Raw genomic sequence first — 21,719 nt, 5'->3', positions numbered from 1 at the left:
TAAACAGGTTTAAATGAATGCTCAAAAGGAAAGTAATTCCAGCTTATTAAATATATAATAGTCATTATAACTAACTACCATTTCTCAAGGACATATTCTGTTCCAGGCACAGAGTTAAGCTCTTTAAATATATTGTTTTATTTATTCTTATAACCACCACAAAAGGCAGCTTAAGTTTGATCTCCTCTGTACAGACAGGAAACCTGGGACACAGAACTAAGTTAAATCACCTCATACTGTGAGGCCCAGTATGGCAGCCACAGTCACACATGGCTACCCAGACCTAAATTAATTAAAATTAAATACAATTAAAAATTCAGTCACACTGGCCACACTCCAAGTGCTGAAGAGCCCCACGTGGCCAGTGGCTGCCATGGTGGACAGGCTGCTCTGGAAGGGGGCGCGGCTGGGGCGTGGCCCCCGGCCTTCCCGATTCCAGAGACCACGCCCCTCCATCACTGAGCCACGTGGCCTTCTTCAGAGTGTGGAAAGCCTAGGTACTGGATTTAAAGTTCCTAAACTTAAACATCCACTATCAATTCCTAAATGCACCACATAAATTCAAAAGGTTAACATAAAGAAGAATAGATTACCTAAACACAGAATACAAAATGGAACATGTTTAAAATGTGTGTATAGAAATAAATATATATACATATAGGTAAATATACATATTAAGATTGTTGTGTTTGGTAAACCCTGTCATGATAAATGAGACCACAAATTTTGTTAACAACTTTAATAGGTTAAGCCTTAGAACATACGTTATACACACGTAGGTACAATGAACTTTTAACAAGTCAAACTCAGCATCTTTGAACGGAAACATAAGTGCAACTTGATAAAATAAGAATTTCAATAGTACTATTCAATACACAATTTAAGCTTTATTCAATGCGCTAATAAGCAAATTCATGTATCAATTAATTTCTGAATTGATAAATCAGGCGAGAGGGAAAGCGAGAAACAAAAACACCCACATGGCCAAAAACCAGAGTTCTGACAGCCCACTCGGTCCGCTCCTGACTGGCGAGAAGGCGAGCAGCCGGACCGCAGCCGGACCGCAGCCGGACCGCAGCCGGACAGAGCGGCCGCGCCCCTAGGGCCTGCCCCACTGCCGGGGCCCCTCTTGTCTCTCCTCCTCTCCAAGCAGGGGAAACACTGCAGACTCGCGCCGCGCTCCTATCTAGCGCGCTCAAGCTCACACACACAAATGGCTGGCTCCGACGTCCCCACCCGCTCTCCTTGGAAAGGGCCAGGGCCCGCGGCGCCATCCTCCCCACGAGCTGAGCGCCCGCCACACAACGAAGGCGGACGGGGACAGACCCTTTCCAGCTCCAGCACCGCGCGCCGCGCGGGGTGCAATTCCAGCACTTAAGGGTGGTGGGATTTGGGGCCGCGCCGTGAGGCTTGCGGGATCTTCGAGGCCTACCGCTGGCCCGCCAGGGAATTCCCCATTTAGAGGTGTTTTTGACAGCATGGCCTCTAAGCACAGGTTATAGCTTTCTCACCGGGTCCTCAAAGTCTTCCCGAGACGACAGAAAAGCTGGCGACGCTGGGCAGCGGCGGCTGCCGTCAGATCCCCCCTACCCCCACCCCCGGCAGCACTTGCTGAGGATCTGACGAGAGCGACTCTGACTACACAGAGACATTTTACAGACGGCTCTACCGAAACGCCGTAATCTACTAGCTTGAAGAATTATTTCCCTTCTGCTCTGTTTTATGGCTGAAGAGTGACCTGACCCTTCTCGGGTCCTTCTTAACTCTAACCCAAAATCATCACAGCAAAACGCACGCGTGGACCGCACCACACGGGAGCTCACACTCTCAGTGAGAAAGGCAAAGGAAAGACCCAAGCGAGCAGGGACTGCCGCCATTTGCCGCCATCTGTGTACTGCCTCACCAACGCCACCGTAAGCCTGGTAAGAAGGCCCTGGCACGCCCACTGTCAAGTGAGAAACCGTCCGTAAAGGATGGGGAGCTACAGCTCACGTGACAGACGCTGCTGAAGGAGCCCACGGAGCCCACAGGGAACTGGCTCCGGGGATCAAGGAAGCTCTCCTAAGGGCATGGACTGTGCAACACAGTAATGGGAGTCAGGGAATTTACAGGCTGAGGAAACAGCTCAGCCTAAGTCAAGAGAGCAGAGAAATTACACGGAGCTGGGTAGACTTCAGCCTGCAGGCCAGTGATTTCTTTGGGGGGGACCCTTTTGAGAGTCTGATCACAAACTCCCCTCTATTAAAAAATGAACAAATTAGAAGTGTTGCATACAATTTTAGAAGGCTCCTGAGTTCCTGGAGACCCAGGAGTCCACTCTAGTTTAGGAACATCTACTATAGGCAGCAGAGTCAGTCAGGTATTAACAAGGGAAATTACTTTTCCATTTTAGAAAGTGCAGTGCATCTGTGTTTCAGATCTACTGCAACAGACCAGGCACTAAGAAGGCTGGAAAAAACATCACCTTTGTCAACAGGGTGTAGCGCCCAACTGCAAAATCAGATTTCCCAGACTCCTTTCTCTCTGGTCTGGTAGGAAAGAAACCGATCTGAACAGAAAGCTGAAAGGCTGTGCAGGAGGGAGGAAGTCAGGAAGGGCTTCCTGGAGTAGGAGGTACAACCTGCTGCAGTGCATGTTTCTTCAACACAAATGAGCTCACACGTTCAGCATACATGGTAATGACGTGGAGATAATGAAGGTGTGGTGGTTTACAATACATGTTCGTGTTCTGAAGTGACAGGAAGGCACAAGCTTCCACACACTAAAGGCATACCGTGGCAGCTCATAAAGACTTCAAGCAAAAAGCTTAGAATAGAGTACCTTCCTATGTAAGACAATGAGATGACGGGACAGTGTCTTCAAGTGATCTGGGGGACTGTGGATGCAGATGTAAAAATGCTAAGACGTTTTCCCTGAATTAAAACAACAGACTAATGAAGGCTATACCCAGGTTCATATTTTTTAATTTTAATAAAAATGACATCTATATGCAAATAAAATGATAACCCATAAGCAAATGGTCTTCCAGGGCCTGAATGTCAAAGGAGGACGATGAACCCCAGGGTTTAAGGCTGTGAAGGACTGACTGGCTGTGATGCCAGCTGCAAACCCCAGCAGAGGTTTAGCTGTCCCAGAAATTTCCTTAGGATTGGTATTGTTTCTGCTGGTAAGCTGGCTGCACAGGCTTTGAGTGGCATGCCCCAACGCTATTTTTCCCACAAGCCCTGCTGTTTTGCAAAACATTAGGTGTTTTCAGATGTTATAGTAGAAAAACCCAGTACTTGACCTCTCAGACCCTTGAAAAGATCCTAGGAGACCTCAAGGACCCCAGAGCACATGTGGCAAGCAGCTGGCATAAACAATTACAAACTCAGATGCACAGGGCACAGCAGTTGCACAAGGTGTTAGGGGGCACCCAGCCCAGACACAGTGGGGGCAGGGGAGGGGATGGAAGGACCACACGAGTTGCCTAAAGAAGGCCTGGGAAGCAGAGACAGCAGAAAGCAGGAAAGGCATTTCGGGATGTAGAAGGGACAGGGGCAACACACCCGCTCAAACACTGCAAACAGCACCGCAGAGGTGAGCCCGGGGACAGAAAGCAGTGCTCCCGAGGCCAGAAGGACCAAGGGGCCTGGCAAACTCGCAGGCCACAGCACATGGAGCCTGGACCTCCTCCTGCAGACGGGGCAAGCCAGGGAAGGATTTCAGACAATGAGAAGCGCACTGAATGACTCAAACAGGATGTTAAGGGAAAACCAAAACCATAAAAGAAAGGGACTGTTAGAATTGGAATACATTATTTGGTCTGTGGAAGGCAATATTTACACAGTCATAACAGAAAACATGATTGCTGATTTAACTTGAATAGTCATTTAACCACACTGGGAGGATGAGAGGGAGGTAAAGGGGGTATGGGAGTTAACCCTTCATCTGTAGCAGGACGTAAAAGCTACCTTTTTAAGTTCCCTCTGGAGTGTGAGCCTCCTGGGGGGGACAGGTGAAGCCAGGAACTGCTATGCTTTGTCTGCAAGGCTCGTAGTATCACTTAACTTTCTAAACTGCGTATCTGCATTATTTGAACAAAACTGACAAGGTAAAAATGAAGACAGCTATATATATTTATTTAGACCAGAAGAAGTACAATAAAGACACATGGAGAATAGTTTCCTAAGGAATAAAAATACATTTAACAAATAAAATAAGTCTACAGCAGAAAAACCACGGAACAAAAAAGAGATCATAATATAAATAATAATTTACACTACAGAGCTTCAAAGATGTCATTTTATCATATACATTGTTCTGAAAAACTGAGTGAAAATGAATCACATAGTACATATAAATTGTATGTATGATTATAAATTACATTTTATAATATTCACTGATTTGATTATAAAAGTAGTACATGCATTTGCAGAAAACCTGAAAACCAAGTAAAATAAAAATTATTGATAAGCCTAACCTTTGAAGAGTCACTGTTACTATTTACTTTCTAAGCATCAATATTCTTATTTTTTTAACATAATGTTGGTATTATACTGTATATATTATTTCAGACATTCAGTTAATGTCTTAAGCATTTATTCATGCCATCAAAAATTCTTCCAAAATCCAGGGGCGTGATGTTCCATCAGACAGATGCACCAAGTAACCAATCCCCTGACTACTGGACCGTGAGACTTACACTGATTACAATCAATGTACATATGAGGAGTTCGCAAGTTAAATCTGTAGTGAATATTTTGATAATTCAACAATCATCTCCTACCTTGAAATTCAGTTCATTTTTTATGAGTAAGGCAAACAGTATTTAAAAAGCCATTACAGCATTAGGTCATGGAATGTGTTTGCCAGTTGTTAATTCTGAGATAATTCCATCTCGATCATGGAAAAGTGCCAAACACAAGTCAAGAGACCAAGGTGTAGCCTTGATCCCACTGATAACTTCGCTGTATGGCTCTGGGCAACCCTCCAGAACACCACTTCCTCACCTGTGAAATGAAGAGGCTAATTCTCGGATTCCTAAGGTAGCCCAGGGCTCTGATTTCCCTGCTATTTTGGCATCAGTTAAACCTGCATTGAATACAACTGAGTTTTAGTTATCTAGAAATGAGCGTCTGTGCCTCAGCATTTGTTACTTCAATCACAATTTTTTCTGCCGCACTCCTGCCATTTTCTCTAACGTAGAAGGAAAAAAAATTTAGGGGTGTTCAAGTCCTGCATTAAACAATAAAAGCAAAATAAGGATTCTAAGAAAAAGAAGAAAGGGTAAAGGTAGAACAGGACAAAGTGTCAGAATAAAGGACTGAACAGCTTAAGCAGTTATGTCCCAGAAGGAAGCTGCGGCACTTACTCCTCAGAACAGTTTTCACTCCTGAGGGTGGAGGAGCAAAGGGCACATTCACATAAGCTCACCTGACATGATTTCCAAGTGCTCCAAAAGCTGCTTGCCCTACGCTTTCAAAATTAGGTCTGTGACTTTATGTACCTGGCAGCGGGAAAGAACTACTGGCAGCTCCATTCAACATCATGGTGTCTTTCAGGCAGCTCAGGGATGTTTTATGGGAGGTTAAAGCCAAGTCAAAGGAGGCAGGAAGCAAGCCAGTGGCAGACAGACGCCACGGGGCAGGAAGAGAACAGGCGGAAGGCTGACCCCTCCCCTGCCTTCCTGGCACCGGTGGCCAGCAGTCACTCCTTGTGCTCCTGTCCCCGCAGAGGTGGGGATGCAGCCCACCCAGCTTTGGGGGAAGGAGACTGGTGACCCAAACAAAGGAGAACACACTACTGGAGGGCACGAACATAGGCTCTTTCTTCCTTAAGCCTTCAAGGATCTTGACATGGGAGTCATGGACCAAGGCCGCTCTGAGTACAGAGAGAACCGCACGGGAACCTTTCTCAATGATGACAGACAAACACGAGGAAACATAGAGAGTTATGAAAGGAAGAAAAAGAAAAAATAGGGTGAGCCAAGGTTCGCTACTCCATGCCAAAAGCTGCTGAGAACATCTAATTAACTCCACGTCCAAGGACAATGCAAAGCTTGCCCTTGTTTTACCACTAATAACACACACATGCAATTCCCTGTGAACCTCCACCTACCTGGCACTGGAGTCTGTTTCTTCAGCATCCCTACGAAGAAGCACTAACCTCACCTTACTGACGAGAACAAAGTTCAAAGACCACGAGACAAGCTCACAGCTGGCAGGGGTGAGCCACAACGCAAATCCGGTCTGTCAAGCCGTGGACCCTCCTGAAACACAACAGCTGACCCAGAGGCTCCTGACCTCTCACTCCGAAGAACCTTTCATTCTCTTAGCTGAAAAGATGTTCACTTCAGATCTCCTTCCCTCTCCTCAACCTCTCATTTCCTTTTTTTCCTCCCTTTTGTACTCTTGGTTCCAAAGAAAGAATGGATTAGAACAGCGGTCCCCAACCTTTTGGGCACCAGGGATCAGTTTCATGGAAGACAATTTTTCCACGGACGGAGGCGGGGGCGCGAGCGGTGGGCAGCGGCAGACGAAGGCTGGCTCGGTTACCCGCCTCTCACCTCCTGCTGTGCGGCCCGCCTCCTAACGGGTCTGCAGCCCGGGGGCTGGGGACCCCTGGATTCGAGGGAAATTAAGCATCTGATGTCATTTAATGACTGTACAGCCTCGGGCAAACTGTTTAACCTGTGATCTTCAGTTTCCCTATCTATAAAATGGGAAAAATAATAACCACATCATCAATTTGTGAAGAGTAAAGAGTACGCTACATAGAAAGCTCCTAGTAATACACAAATCCAGTAAATACTTCATTTTCTTTCACTTCTATGACACAATGCACATTGCAAACTTTCATTCTTCAATCCAGAAGACCAAAGAGGGAACACAAGGAAGCACCAGTTCTGGAATCTGGCGCCGTTATCACCTAGCGAGCGGCCTCCGTGAGACACGATTCTAGAGGGAGTGTGAACCCTGAAGCTGGAGCGCCAGGAAGAAAGGCAAACTGATAAGCCACGTTCAAGCGTCCACACTAGATACTCTGACATTCAGCAAGTGCTAAGACGCCTATATTCACAGGTGTGGACTTCTCAGTTACCTTCTCAGCCCCACGACTCCAGAGCTGCCCCTGCTGCCTTTCCCCACAGTGCCCCTCATTCTTCTAATTCTCCCCTCCTCCCCACCTGGGACAGTGGACAACGGCATGAACTCACAGATGGACAGAGAAGCAGTAGGTGGTGGCTCGCTGAAGAGTTCAAGGTACAGGACATGAGGGGATAAAGAAATACACATCTTTTTAAAAGAAGAGATAGGAAGCAACTCAATCTGAATTTTTTTTATTTTGAAAATTACAGAACTTCATATAGCTCCAGAAGTCTCTCCTCTCCTCTTACTCAAAGAATCTACGGCCTTGTCAAACCTCTACCACTGCCACGCAAGCCCGTGGTCACTGAGCACAGCCCTAATCGTAGACCACAAACACCCTCGCTATACACGTGTCTGTGACCTAACAAAACCAGTCCTCGGGGAATAACCTCATCAGGTTTGAGGATATTTACTTGCCATCTTTCCATTTTTCAAGAAGTATTAAGAAGTGCTATACTACAATCCTCATAGGAGCCACAGCCTGCAAGTCGTTTGCCTCCTCTAACTCGGAAAAGTCAGAATACTGAACTGGCAGCTGTGCTGTCCGCTTTCAGTCCGTTAAGTGACAATGTTCTTAGGACGTAATGAGATCGATGGGGAAGCATGAGAGAAAAGCATACGTATTTTCAGCTCCTCTTGGGTCACGCTTTCAAAGTGGGGCTTATTTGAAAAATTATGAATTCACACAGGACAATAGTCAAATAAAAGTAAAAGAATACTCCGAAGCAAAACTACATGGTTTGGAAACTACTCATCAGTTCAGATGATTTGTATCTGTTCCCTTCCACTAATCTGTTCCAACATTTCGTTATAAAATAAACCCGAAGATGAGCTCACGCCAAAGATGTTCTTGCTATATATTAACGCACTGTGTAGTGCAAAGACTGGCCTTGTCACACAGTCATTACATCAAATTATTTTGATGGCACCTTTAAAAACTTTCAAAAAGTCTAAGTAAGCACTTGACTAAGCAAAGATAAAGAATGTAAGTAGGTTAACTACCGTTTTCCAGTATTATAAAATGGCATCTTTTTTTTTTAACATCTTTATTGGAGTATAATTGCTCTACAATGGTGTGTTAGTTGCTGCTGTACAACAAAGTGAATCAGCTATACGTATACATATATCCCCATATCCCCTCCCTCTTGCGTCTCCCTCCCACCCTCCCTATCCCACCCCTCTAGGTGGTCACAAAGCTCCGAGCTGATCTCCCTGTGCTATGCGGCTGCTTCCCACTAGCTACCTATTTTATGGTTGGTAGTGTATATATGTCCATGCCACTCTCTCACTTTGTCACAGCTTACCCTTCCCCCTCCCCATATCCTCAAGTCTGTTCTCTAGTAGGTCTGTGTCTTTATTCCCGTCTTGCCCCTAGGTTCTTCATGACCTTTTTTTTTCTTCTTCTTCCTTAGATTCCATATATATGTGTTAGCATACAGTATTTGTCTTTCTCTTTCTGACTTACTTCACTCTGTATGACAGACTCTAGGTCCATCCACCTCACTACAAATAACTCAATTTCGTTTCTTTTTATGGCTGAGTAATATTCCATTGTATATATGTGCCACATCTTCTTTATCCCTTTATCTGTCGATGGACACTTAGGTTGCTTCCATGTCCTGGCTATTGTAAATAGAGCTGCAATGAACATCGTGGTACATGACTCTTTGAATTATGGTTTTCTCAGGGTATATGCCCAGTAGTGGGATTGCTAGGTCGTATGGTAGTTCTATAAAATGGCATCTTTCTGAAGCCCATGACGGTCACCTTATCTACAGACAGACACTAGTACAAGCTGCATAAAACAAAAACACCTTGTTGTAGTTCAGCACCAACTCACATGATATCAGAATTACCTTCGGGTATTTCAGAACAGGCGGTATTACCTGCACCATATGAACGAAGAAAACCAACCGAGAAAGAGTAAATTGTTCTAGATTTCCTAAATACAGAGATATTTCAGCCTTATTCATAGATCTTACGTCATGCACTACTACTAATATTCACATTATCAGAAATACAGTGACTAGAAATGCAGGTCTGAGACCCTTGAGAAACGCAAACACACACACACACCACATTGATACTATAGCTTCATTTCATTTATGGGGACAAATAGTTCTATCCTTATTTTTACTCACAACCCAGAGAAAGTTTAATAAGTTCTGAGAGATGAACTGTCGTCCTAAGACAATCATAACAATGCTACATGGGCTCTGAATTGAGTGCTAAGAGCTTCACCTTAAGTTCAAATGATTCATTTGTCATCCGTGGTTCCTTTAGTTAATAAATCTCATTTTCAGAAAACTGTCCAAACTAAGCAATCAAAATGCTTGCAAAAGCTTTTACAACTATAGCTCAGTACCTCTCTCCAGCCTGCACTGAACACTTCTTCACCACGAATCCGGCAAGATGAGCACGACACAGGCACACTGAGGAAAGGATGTCAAAGGATGGCTTCAGTGCACACAGATAGTCTCTGCTCAAGGAAATCAGTCTCTTAAATAGCATATTTTCAGAAAAAATGTTTAAAATTTACTTTTAACTTGGCTAAAATGAATTTACAGAACTAAAGGTCTCTAGTAATGTAAGAAACCGTTTCATTTTAAAATGAAATTAGACCGGTCTTCAAACTATAAACAGTAGTCAAAATGGGTGAGTAAAATCATGTTTATTCATAGCGTATTTAAAACACTACACGTTCCCTCAACAAAAAGTTACTCAAAGCAAATAGTATTACCTTACATTTGGATATTTTAATTTTTAAGTGTTTTGCACAAAAAGACTTTACTTGATGATTTCCTCATTTAATAAACAAAAACTGATAACCTAGTCTCAGGACCTCTGATAGGCACGGAGGTTACGTGCTGAGTCACAGCCCTCCGCAACGTGAGATTCTGGTCAGAATTCGACAGGAGCCACATCAACAGGAATGTAACTTAATTTCGCTTTACTCTTTGCTACCCTTACAAGGACCATTTGTAGAATGAGTACTAGCATATCAAATCATAACTTCACATCAAGTTGTATGTTCATTATGAATCATATTCTAACAGAAAGTGCTCTTTTAAAATAAAAATTATACTTAGATAAAGGCTCATAGGATACTGTGTGGGTTCTGTGTCGGAACCCTAACTGTACAGCTTCCCAGCTATGCGGCCTCAGGACACATAATCCATCTCTCTAGGCCTCAGCTACTACATGGTAAACCCAATATTAATAATAATAACTACCTCAGGATTAGCGAGACATATATGGGATAATCTACGTAAACTGCCTGTGACATTCCATAACACACACCATGTGCTCAACAGCTGTTTTTATGATTTAATATAGATCTACTTAGTCCTCTCACAAAAGAACATGTTTCCATTTCAAGAAACATTCATCATATGTATAGAAATCTAGCAATAAAATATAATAAAGACACATAAAATACTGTGGATGTTAGGTGCCAACTGTCAATGAGATCTCAAAAACCCTATGGTGTTTCTGAGGGAAACCAAAGCATGGAAAGATTGGGGCAAGACTGCGAGGATATATCTCGTGAGCTGGATGGAACTGGAGGAATCAATGTGAACTCATGATACGTGTTTAAAATATATACATATAAAATATATATGTGTATGTGTACACATATACATGTATATATATACACACACATATAAAAATAAGAAGCTAGAGAAAACACATATACATACATAGTCTTCCGTGTTTAAGAAGGCCTAGAAGATTGACAGCGACTGCTTTTCACTCTTGTTGGAAAAGGTGCAGAAGACATTGTGCATTTCCACCTCCCACTCCACTCTCCTATCTGTGCACACTGATCTCCCCATCCGCACACTGAGGACCCTGAGGTGTCCACTCCCCCAGTGTCAGTGGGGACTCTGGCACCTCAGCTGCAGGTTCTCTGCCGCCAGCTCTCACCATCATCCTGGGCACCTTCAACAAGCACCACAACTCCAACAACAGCAACTGTCTCATGTCTGAGAACCTGCCCACCCACTGCCCCTGGGAATCCTTATTTCATTCTCCAGGCACGTCTTGCATCTAATTTGCTGATCCTTCTACCACTACACTTAACCTTCAGTGTCCCCAGTCCTTGAGCTAACTTTTTCTATAAAAGGTCAGAGAGCAAGTATTTTAGGATTTGCAAGCCATAGTTTCCATCACAACTTCTGAACTGTGTGCTTCCAGAGCAAAGACAGCTACAAACAGCTTATAAATCAAATAGTGTGGCTATGTCCCAGAAATTTTATTTATGGACCCCCGAAACCTGAATTACATAGAATTTTCACATCATGAAACAGTACTCTTAGTATTTTTCCAACCATCTGAAAATGTAAACACCCTTCTTAGTTTGCAGGCTACACAAAAACAGACAGCAGGCCCAGTTTAACCCACGGGCCACAATTTGCTAACACCCGCCAGTACCACTTTCTTCCCAGACTGAACAGGTCCCACGAACAAGTCTTCACCCCCTTACTCTGCCCCTCCTCCTGTCCCTCTCAGCCCCTCGCCCGGGCTTTCCACCTCACTCCTCCTGCAGGCTCCTGACCTTGGACAGCGTAGCCATGTCTCGGCGGGCTCCCACAGAGCAAGAGGGTTCCCGGCACCTGGCTCCCTCAGAGGCTCCCCTAGCCACTTTGCGGAAGGCAGCCTCTGGTGAAACACCTCTCTAGCATTTTTGCCTCATACCCCAGAGAGCAGATTTCTAGAAAATTCCATCAAGGAGGCACCAGAGCAACTTCTCTGCCATCCAATGAGCCAGACACCCTCCCAACAAGGCCTGGATCTCAGCGCCAGGCGGGCCTCTTCCTGGAGCGCTCAATCCCAGCCCCAGGAGTAGTGGCTGCTCCTCACACCGTTTCCATATTCTTCAGGGCTCTCTTTACTTACTAGCCAATCCCATTACAGCTAACAATTCTTCACATTAAACGTTCCCTGTTCAAAGTACCGTGTGGTTTGCCGTTCCTGTACGAACTAGACTCATACAAACCTGAAAACCAGGAAGACCACATTCAGGTCCATCAGAGAACGAAAGACAGTTAGGCAGTAAAATGAACTGAGGATACACGAGACCCTGATACTATGCCAGCCAGAACACCCACAGTCCCATGGATCTGATGTGAGTTGCTGTATCCTGCAATGACCACCCCTTTTTTTAAAACTTCCAAGTATGTGATTGTGTTTTATCCTAGTTTCTTGGCAAAATGTTAAACACTTGTCACCAGCTTTTCTGTGCTACGAGAGCTGTCCACCGTGATCACAAAGGGAAGTTAGACGGTCAACAGCAACTAGGAGTCTGAGGGCAGCAGGCGCCAATTCTGCCGTCTTAAAGTTCTTGCTCAGGGGGACTTTCCTGGGGGAGCCATGGCTAAGAATCTGCCTGCCAATGAAGGGACACGGGTTCGAGCCCTGGTCCAGGAAGATCCCACAGGCCGCAGAGCAACGAAGCCCATGCACCACAACTACTGGGCCTGCGCTCTAGAGCCCACGAGCCACAACTACTGAAGCCCGCACGCGTAGAGCCCGTGCTCCACAACAAGAGAAGCCCCCGCTCGCCGCAACTAGAGAAAGCCCAGGCGCAGCAACGAAGACCCAACACAGCCAAAACTTAATTAATTAATTAAAGTTCCTTCTCAGGAGATCCATCACTGGGTCACACTCTTAGACAGAAGGATGCCTGGCAGCCTCAGCTACTGGGAGTCAGCTTAAACATGAGCTTGTTAACTGAAACACAACATCTTTCTGGTTCCCTTGTTTCCCCTGTATAGACTTCAATAATTATTAGCACACCTGGAAAAGGACAAAATAAAACCAATGAAAAACTCATTAAATTTCATGTAGACATGGTAGGCAGGCTAAAAATAGAGACCCACAAAGGAATGAAGGAACAGGGAAACAGCAAAGCCAAATTCTTGAAACAAATGCCAGAGATAAGCAATAGTAAAGGTTACTTTTTCTAGCCAGTGGCATTTCAAATCGAAAGAAGACAAGACCATCAAAAAACATTTATTGGAAAATGCAGTCCCAGAGTTGTAGGAACACAGAGGGAAAACTGAATATACAAACAGGCCCTAAAGAATTCAATGGATTTGTTGTATTACTCATTTTGCAGAAAATAATTTTGGAAGAAAGCAACAGTAAAAAATGGTAAATAAGCCATATAAACGTTGCTGCTGTGCCCTAAAAATGTGATACACTGAACACCAGAGAAGAGCAGGACTAGCCAGAAAGACATCCTTATGCTTCTACAGAGCATTTGGTTTTATTTTAATGTGTGTTGTGTGGGGAGGTATATGTGTTCTGGAAGAACAAAAATATTTTCGGGCTTCCCTGGTGGCGCAGTGGTTGAGAGTCCGCCTGCCGATGCAGGGGACACGGGTTCGTGCCCCGGTCCCAGAAGATCCCACATGCCGCGGAGCGGCTGGGCCCATGAGCCATGGCCACTGAGCCTGCGCGTCCGGAGCCTGCTCCGCAACAGGAGAGGCCACAGCAGTGAGAGGCCCGCGTACCGCAAAAAAAAAAAAAAAAAAATTTCAAAAATAATAATCTCTAATAATTTACCTTATCCAACTACCTTACTGTCATTTTTCCATTTTTTACAGCAGGGGAGCCTAGGGTAGAAATTTACTTATGTCTATTTACAGTGAATGCAGAGGGATAGTCTTTCTTTCCTACTGAGAACAAAGAGTATATACAACTTCTTCAAATATAAGACTCCTTCCCCCAAACTGGAAGGATTCCATGTAGCAAACTCACAAGGACCCCAGCTTCTATCTGCCAGAAAAGCGACTTAAACAGCTGTTAATTTTGTCCATGCCTTCCTCCAACATACTGCCTCAGGCTTTTGAGGGCAGGTATGTATCACTCCTTTCTCTTGCTCTGCTGATTCAAAGTCACCCTCCTCTTCAGTACAAATTTTCCAGTGCATTTAATAAATTACTAGATTAATTTCACAGGGCCACGGGTCCCCACCATCACTTCAAACACAATACACCCAAAGCCTTCTACACAGCCCTCACCCTGCAGGGCAGCTACTCGCTTCAATTACTCCCACCGCTCTCAGTGAAAATTCCATTCTATCACCATCCTTATCAATTTTAGCTAGATTACTACAACTAACTTCAAGACAGTCTTCATACTTGTGGTTCTCCCATCTGTACACCATTTTGACTCACCTACCCAATACACCACTTTTGTCATTAAAAACAGAACGAAGCTCCAAAAACTCAAGAGCTATCTCCAGGATGCTACAAAAATGAGAGAAAATCCCACCTGGCAGGGCTCAAGACCACCCCCATTTAAAAACAGCAGTAGGACTTCCCTGGTGGCACAGTGGCTAAGAATCCGCCTGCCAATGCAGTGGACACGGGTTCGAGCCCTGGTCCGGGAAGGTCCCACATGCCGTGGAGCAAATAAGCCCATGCTTCACAACTACTGAGCCTGCGCTCTAGAGCCCACGAGCCACAACTACTGAGCCCACGTGCCACAACTATTGAGCCCACGTGCCACAACTACTGAGCCTGCACTCCAGAGCCCAAGAGCCACAACTACTGAGCCCGTGTGCCACAACTACTGAAGCCCGCACGCCTAGAGCCCGCGCACCGCGACAAAGAGTAGCCCCCGCTCTCTGCAACTGGAGAAGGCCCCAGCGCAGCAACGAAGCCAAAAATAAATAAATAAAAATGACACTAATATAAACGCTCTAAATCAAGCCTTTAAAAACATTTTTTTAATAAAAGTAAACACAGCAGTACTAGTTTTTTATCAGCTTTGTAATGTCATCTAAATATTTTGTTGGGGGAAGGGGTTGCTTAGCAATCACTTCACTAAGGAATCAAATGATCACAATGTGTTATTATTACCTGTATACATTTTCTATCACTGTCTTAACAAATTACCACAAATGAAACTGCCTAAAACCACACAGGTTCATTATATTACAGTCCCGGAGATCAGAGTCTAACACAGGTCTCACTGGGCTAAGATCAGGGTGCAGGCAGGGCTGCATTCCTTTCTGGAGGCTCTAAGGGGGGTTACTCTTGCATTTTCAAAAGTCTAGTGTCCGTCTGCTTTCTTTGGCTTATGACCCTTTTCTCCATCTTCAAAGCCAGCCACGTCAGGCTGAGTCCTCACTCTGCCTCTTTCTTCCACTTCTAAGGAACCCTGTGATCACACTGGGCCCATCACAGTAATACAGGACACTCTCCCTATCAAAGTCAGCTAATTAGCAACCTTAATTCCCCTGAGCCATACAGGGTAACACACTGACAGGGTCCAGGAATTAAAGCATGAACACCCTGGGGAAGAGGGCATTATCTGTCTATCACACTGCCCGAAGTCTACAACCAAATGCTGCTCCACAGGGAATTAAATCTGTACACTTGGGGCCTGAATCCATTCTACTCACCAAGACACAGGAAACAAAATAAGAGATCACAAGGATAATCGGCGGCAAGAGAGCTCGTGGTCCTGACGGAACACGGAAGTCATTTTCCCTTACAGACAAGGCACGGCCACACCAAGACAACCTAAAGTCCCCTGAAACAACAATGACTATACTGCAGACGACTATACAAGGACTTTAAAGATGACCCTGAAAATCAATTTGAAGCACTAACTGGAAACACTGCAACAAATAAAACCATCAATTTCTTGATTTGGTTATTCTTAAGGCATGTAATCATTTTTTCTTATAAATGAAAACGTATGCCCAGTCCTAAAACCCTGGAGCAGTATCACAAAAAAACTCGAGCATCCCTAATATGCTACACCACTGGGCGAAGCTGTGCCTAAGCTCAAAACCACTTAGGGCTCAACCCTGCTCGATTCCTGCCCTTACTTTTAGGACAGTGGGAAGCCACTGCACAGATTCATTCTGAGGGCTGACAGAAATTCAGTTCAGCGTGAGTTAAGATCCTGTACGTGAGAGCTGCCACCTTTTCTCAGCTGTTGGTACTTGTCAGGATTTTTGCAGCAGATTCAAAATGGCTCAAACTTTAATGCAGTATGATTCCAGGTTGGCCTCAAGAGGGAGCACCCTTTTAAAAACAGACTGCCCTACAGGTGGTGCTTTGCGTGTTATCACTAAAAACGAACGGAAGACAAGCGAGCCTAAGGTGGCTCCCCAGCGACCGCGCCCCGGCTCCCTGGCTACTCCTGACCCCCCACACAATACTGACGCGAGGCTGCTCCCAAGGCTAGCCTCTCGTTTAAATGGACACTACTGCTGTGCGAGTCCCTCGCTCTGCCGAGTGACGACTGATCTCATGATACTTGAAAAGCAGTGTGTGACTCATAAAGCATTACTACCTTTATCATTAGTGCAACTTTCATTAGTTGAGCATTTACTGCATATAAAGCGGTGCCATTTTAATTCATTTAATCTTAACAAAACCCTGTGCAATAGTATCACTTCCAAGCAAAGGGATGACCTAACTTCCTTAGGAGGCAGAATGGGCTCTGAGTTCTAGGTCTATTCTCGCACCAAGCCCTCTGTCCTTGAAGACTGCAGATCCTTTCACAGGAAAGAAAGCAGATTCAGCAGATTCAGGAAAAGGAACTAACTCTGAATCTCAGTTCATGCATCTATAAAATGAGACTAATGATACTCACCACACAAGACACTCTTTGACAAGGCTGTTGTAAAGATTAAATGAAGGGAAAGTTATACAAAAGTGTGAAAATGTTAAAGCACCAAGATATTAGCATCTCGTACTGCACCGTTCCAGGGAGCATCCGTCACACACAGGAGACTTCCTGAGGCAGCGCAGGGAATGGCAATCACACTGTGTCTGTGTGAATGGGGCCTCCTGGAGCCGTGCGCCGCGGATGTCCATGCGCACGTGCATATGCAGGTGTGGCCCCAAATACATACAGGATGTACTATCTAGGCACAATAAAACCAGGGATTATTAAACAGTGACAGCTGAACAAGTCCTTAACAAGAAACAGAATGCTTACAAAAAGCTTTTTTGCCATAAACAATAAGGTGGCTCAACTAGTTTAAGACCATGGTGATCTCTCCCTTTCCATCAGAATCAAACCAATTTCAGGAACAGTTACAATACAGGTATTTATATAAATCACTGCAGAAAAGCCTAAATCTTTCTTTTGCCAGTTCTAATTTCTCTGGTTCATAAAAGAATAAAGGTTCAAAATCACTCTATTTGCAGGAAAAAAGTCAAGTCCATTAAACCATTAAAATGGTTTAGAAGTATCTGAAGTAATTCTTTCACAATGGTATTTATAATACATGTTAAATCACTACAGACCACTGCCAGGCTTTTTCTTAAAACTAAAACTGTAGTAACTACCTTCATGTGTTCCAAAATCTGCTCTTATATTTGAGTATCAAGGTGACCATGAATTTAAAAATCCACTCTAGTCATCAAGAGACTACAATGCAGGGGGCTTCCCTGGTGGCACAGTGGTTAAGAATCCACCTGCCAATGCAGGGGACACGGGTTCGAGGTCTGGTCCAGGAAGATGCCACATGCCGCTGAGCAACTAAGCCCGCGAGCCACGACTACTGAGCCTGCGCTCTAGAGCCTGCGAGTCACAACTACTGAGCCCCTGTGCTGCAACTACTGAAGCCGGCACACCTAGAGCCCATGCGCCACAGCCAGAGAAGCCACCGTAATGAGAAGCCCGCGCACCGCAACGAAGAGCAGCCCCCGCTCGCTGCAACTAAAGAAAAGCCCGCGTGCAGCAACAAAGACCTAATGCAGCCAAAAATAAATTAATTAATTGATTAATTTTTAAAAAGAGACTAGAATGCAAACAGGAGACTAAGAGTACCAGGACTCACAGGGTCACAGGGATAAAATACACCATCCTTCGAAATACTGTCAAACAAAGAAAGGCTCATTTTGTGTTTGTTTTTGGGCTATGGTATTTCTAAATATTTCTTTCTAATAAACTTAAGATCCAGTATTTTAAAGACGATTACAAAAATACAATGATACACAATCAGAATAAAAGCTCTGAATTATCAAACCAGGAACAGCAATAGAGGTGGATATACTAACCCACCTACTGACACACGTGGGGCTCCCATCACCAACAGCTAAACCACTCAGCACTTGGCCGTTCATGCACAAATCACCTGACATGCTAAGCTGAGGCCCTACCACAGCCTTGGTCACCTGGCAAAGCATCCAGGTCAGAGAAAATTCAAGCACTCACATTTTCCATGCTTCTATCACCAAATGTATTTGCCTTATATGGCAGCAGGATGTATAAAGCTGGGCTTTTCTAGTTGGTGTTCTCATTAATACAGAAATCTCTCAGAATTAACTAGAGGACACTCACCCCGGGTGATTACATTCCCGACAATCTGTTTCTTTTTTATCCATATTTTCTAGTCTTTCTACAAGGAGTTCTTACTGCTATTATATGTGGCAGGATCTGGAGATGAACAAAGACAAATGACCTTTTTACCTATTATTTCTACGATGGCCAGGAAACTGTGTATAAGTGACCAAACGAGAATCATAGGTGTTCAGAAATGAGTCAGTGCAAACGAATCCTTGTTACAAAAACCTGAGCCATGTGGACCCAGGCAGCATATACAGTACCAGCATAAAGAGAAATGACATAGCTACCAAACACCTAAAAAACTCATTTTTTGATGCCTATCAGAAAAACACTCAAATCCCATATTTAGGACAGAATTACTGAAAAATAACAAAGAAAAGATAACTCATCCTGTTCAGTAAGCCATATCTACTATGTTTAAAAAACAAACAAAAAAAAGGCACAGCTTGGGAAACCTTAAATGACTTGTTAGGAGTAACCTGATAGACCAGCTACACAACTTTAGCAGCTGTTACACTTGTATACAATGACAGTCTGTATTTATAGCACCCTTGGTCAGAAGGAATCAAAGTGCATTCATTATTTACCTGACATCCCATCATCACCTTATTCACTTGTTATCACATTCAATTCTGACTTTTCATTATTCTTACCGTGACTTGTTATTCAATAGGATTCTGACTGACATTTTTAAGATACATGAATGTTATTTCTGTTTATACATAAAGTCTGAAAGGATTCACACCACACTGTTAAAAAGCCATTATTACCCAAACAACCCATGAGGAACAGATGTGGATGACAGAGGTTTGCTGAAGGAGGAATTTGTTAAACTTCATTTATTTCAGTAGTTTAAATCTTACACCTGAACATACAATAACACTACAGTAAAAAATTCAATGACCTCATAAAATATATTGTATTATTGGCCATGACATTTCCTTCTAGATGACACCCAGGGATCTTAGTTCATTCCCTGAACAGATTTCCTATGTTAAATATACTATTACAGGCCACAGTCCCAGAGACGAGTTTCCAGATATGGAGAACCCTTTCCAAGTACAGAACTTCTAACCGCAGGCAGAGGTGGCCTCGCGCGGAGCGGACACTGGCCCTGGGAGCTGCGGCCAATCACCACTGCCACTGCCATTCCTACTCTTCCGCACACAGTCACCAGGGACTCCAGCAAGCATCTTCACATGGCCCGTCCTTCTCTCACCAGTCATCATCAGGCCTGAAAAGGAAACCATTTCATTCCCCAAGAAACATCCATTTCAGTTTTCAATTTTTATTTTTCCCTAGAGAGAAAGATCTACTTTTTATTTCTCTTCCTTCAAACGGGTGCCTCAATGGGTATAACAGTATAAAACTGGAAACAATCTAAATGTCCATCAGTAGGGAATAAGGTTAAATAAATGATAATACATACAATCTACATATGTAGCAATATATAGCAGATACTTTGAGGCTGCAAAAAGATTTTTTTAAAGAATGAAGAAATTCTTTACTGTTATGGAATATTAGAGATAACACTCAGTGAAAAATGCAAGTGAAACTGTTGCAATGACCCTCATCCTAACTGGAAAGAAGAAGAGTATTTATTCAAATTTACTCGCATACAAATAGTTTCTTTTGTATCATTCCAGAGATAAGTGGCTACCTCCCAGCGGGGAGAAGGGCAGCCTGAGGAGTCATCTTCAGGCTAGAAACTTCTCACAGCACTTAAACCTTGAGCCATGTGACTGCAGTACCTATTTTCAAAATCATTTATTTTAAACTTGCTTACAACTTTTATCTTTAGAGAAGTATTTGTGATCACTTTAATCCTTTATGAAGTCGAGAGCAGGAAGACTAATAATTAGTCTGAGAATCAATCTCACTCTTATAATCATGCATTTAGTATTCCAAAAAGAAACCCCAAATGTGTCCCCCATCACCATCACCAAGATATCCTACATTCGCAACTCCTAACAGAAAGGATTATATTTTTATAAGATAAAGCAGAAACTAATTACTTAATATAATACTTATATTGTATTACTTACACTATAATACAAAATGCAGAGGCAGATATAAGAGAAATATAAAATTTTAACCTTTGCATGGTAACCATTAACCTTGATAGATTCAAAATAATCTGAAATTTCACATGAACTCTTCAGGAAGCAGACTTATGTGTAATCTGTGTGAGGGCATTTCAGCTGACCAAAACGTTGGAGCTTCCTGGTGTCACAAAAAAGGAATAAATGACACTGCAGGATAGGCCCGTATCTACATAAGCACAGAGAAAGGTGTGAGGCCAAAAAGTTTATGAGAACATTGTAGTTCATTTGACAATATGTCTAATTTAACCGCATCGAAAAGAATTCAAATGTCAAACCATTAATTTTAAGAATTTATATACATATATTATACATATGTACAATTGTCAATAACTCAGACACATGCATACAGAAAAAACAAAACTGAGTTTTTAAGAAAAAACAACTTATCATAATTACCTAGAAATGAATCTGAAAATTGAACTCATTTGATAGCCTACAACAAGAAAATCTGGTTGTCACATACACAAAATTAAAAACTCCAATAACTATTGGGTGTCATCTACCAACTAAAGTCAAATACTACTTAAATTGCCATTAACAGGGCAGGTGACCAGAGATCATTTTCATATCCATTCACACCCATCTCCTGAGCGTCCACAACACACGCTTTCTGTTTTCGAGCATTTTTTAATCCAATTACAACTGTTAAGAGTACTCAAAAACAAATTCAGAGTAGAAAGTTCTCATCACAAGGTTAAGCAACTATAATATGAATGAGAGGAGACCTTACTCGCAGGCGGGGAAGAGGAGCCCTAGCGAAATACAGCGCATCAGTAAGCCTTCCACAAGGAGGGCCTCAAAGAGCAGAGACAGGAAAGGGAGGAAACTCCGAAAGAAAATGCATAAGAAACCAGAAGTTTGAATAAAACAAGGAACCAATTGGAGGAGGAGCGCTGGGGCCACGTAACGCAGTTTTGAAAAGGCAAAGGTGAAGAACAAGGACTGTATTCCAGAGTCGATCAGGAGCCACGCGCTGCAGGCACAAAGGTCAAGAACACAAAACTGGAAGACATGCTTGGGATTCCAACTCCAGTTCACCTACCCACTAGCAACTCCCTCAGGCTCATGAACTCTCAATTTCTTCCTCTGTAAAGTAGCATAATAGTACCTACAAAATAAAACTATTACGAGGACCAAATGACACAAAGCACCCGGCACAGTG

At 43.5% G+C, this 21,719-nt stretch overlaps 1 protein-coding gene across 4 annotated transcripts in view; it reads right to left on the bottom strand.

The window, feature by feature from the left end:
- The window catches only part of PCMTD1 (protein-L-isoaspartate (D-aspartate) O-methyltransferase domain containing 1), a 60,594-nt gene that overhangs the window by 34,120 nt on the left and 4,755 nt on the right, over positions 1-21,719 (bottom strand). The window lies entirely within an intron of this gene.

This window comes from Grampus griseus (genome assembly GCF_964374135.1).
Source record: "Grampus griseus genome assembly, chromosome: 17".
Lineage (NCBI taxonomy): Eukaryota > Metazoa > Chordata > Mammalia > Artiodactyla > Delphinidae > Grampus > Grampus griseus.
The sequence above is the reverse complement of the archived record's forward strand: the minus strand, read 5'-3'. Positions and strand labels throughout refer to the sequence as shown.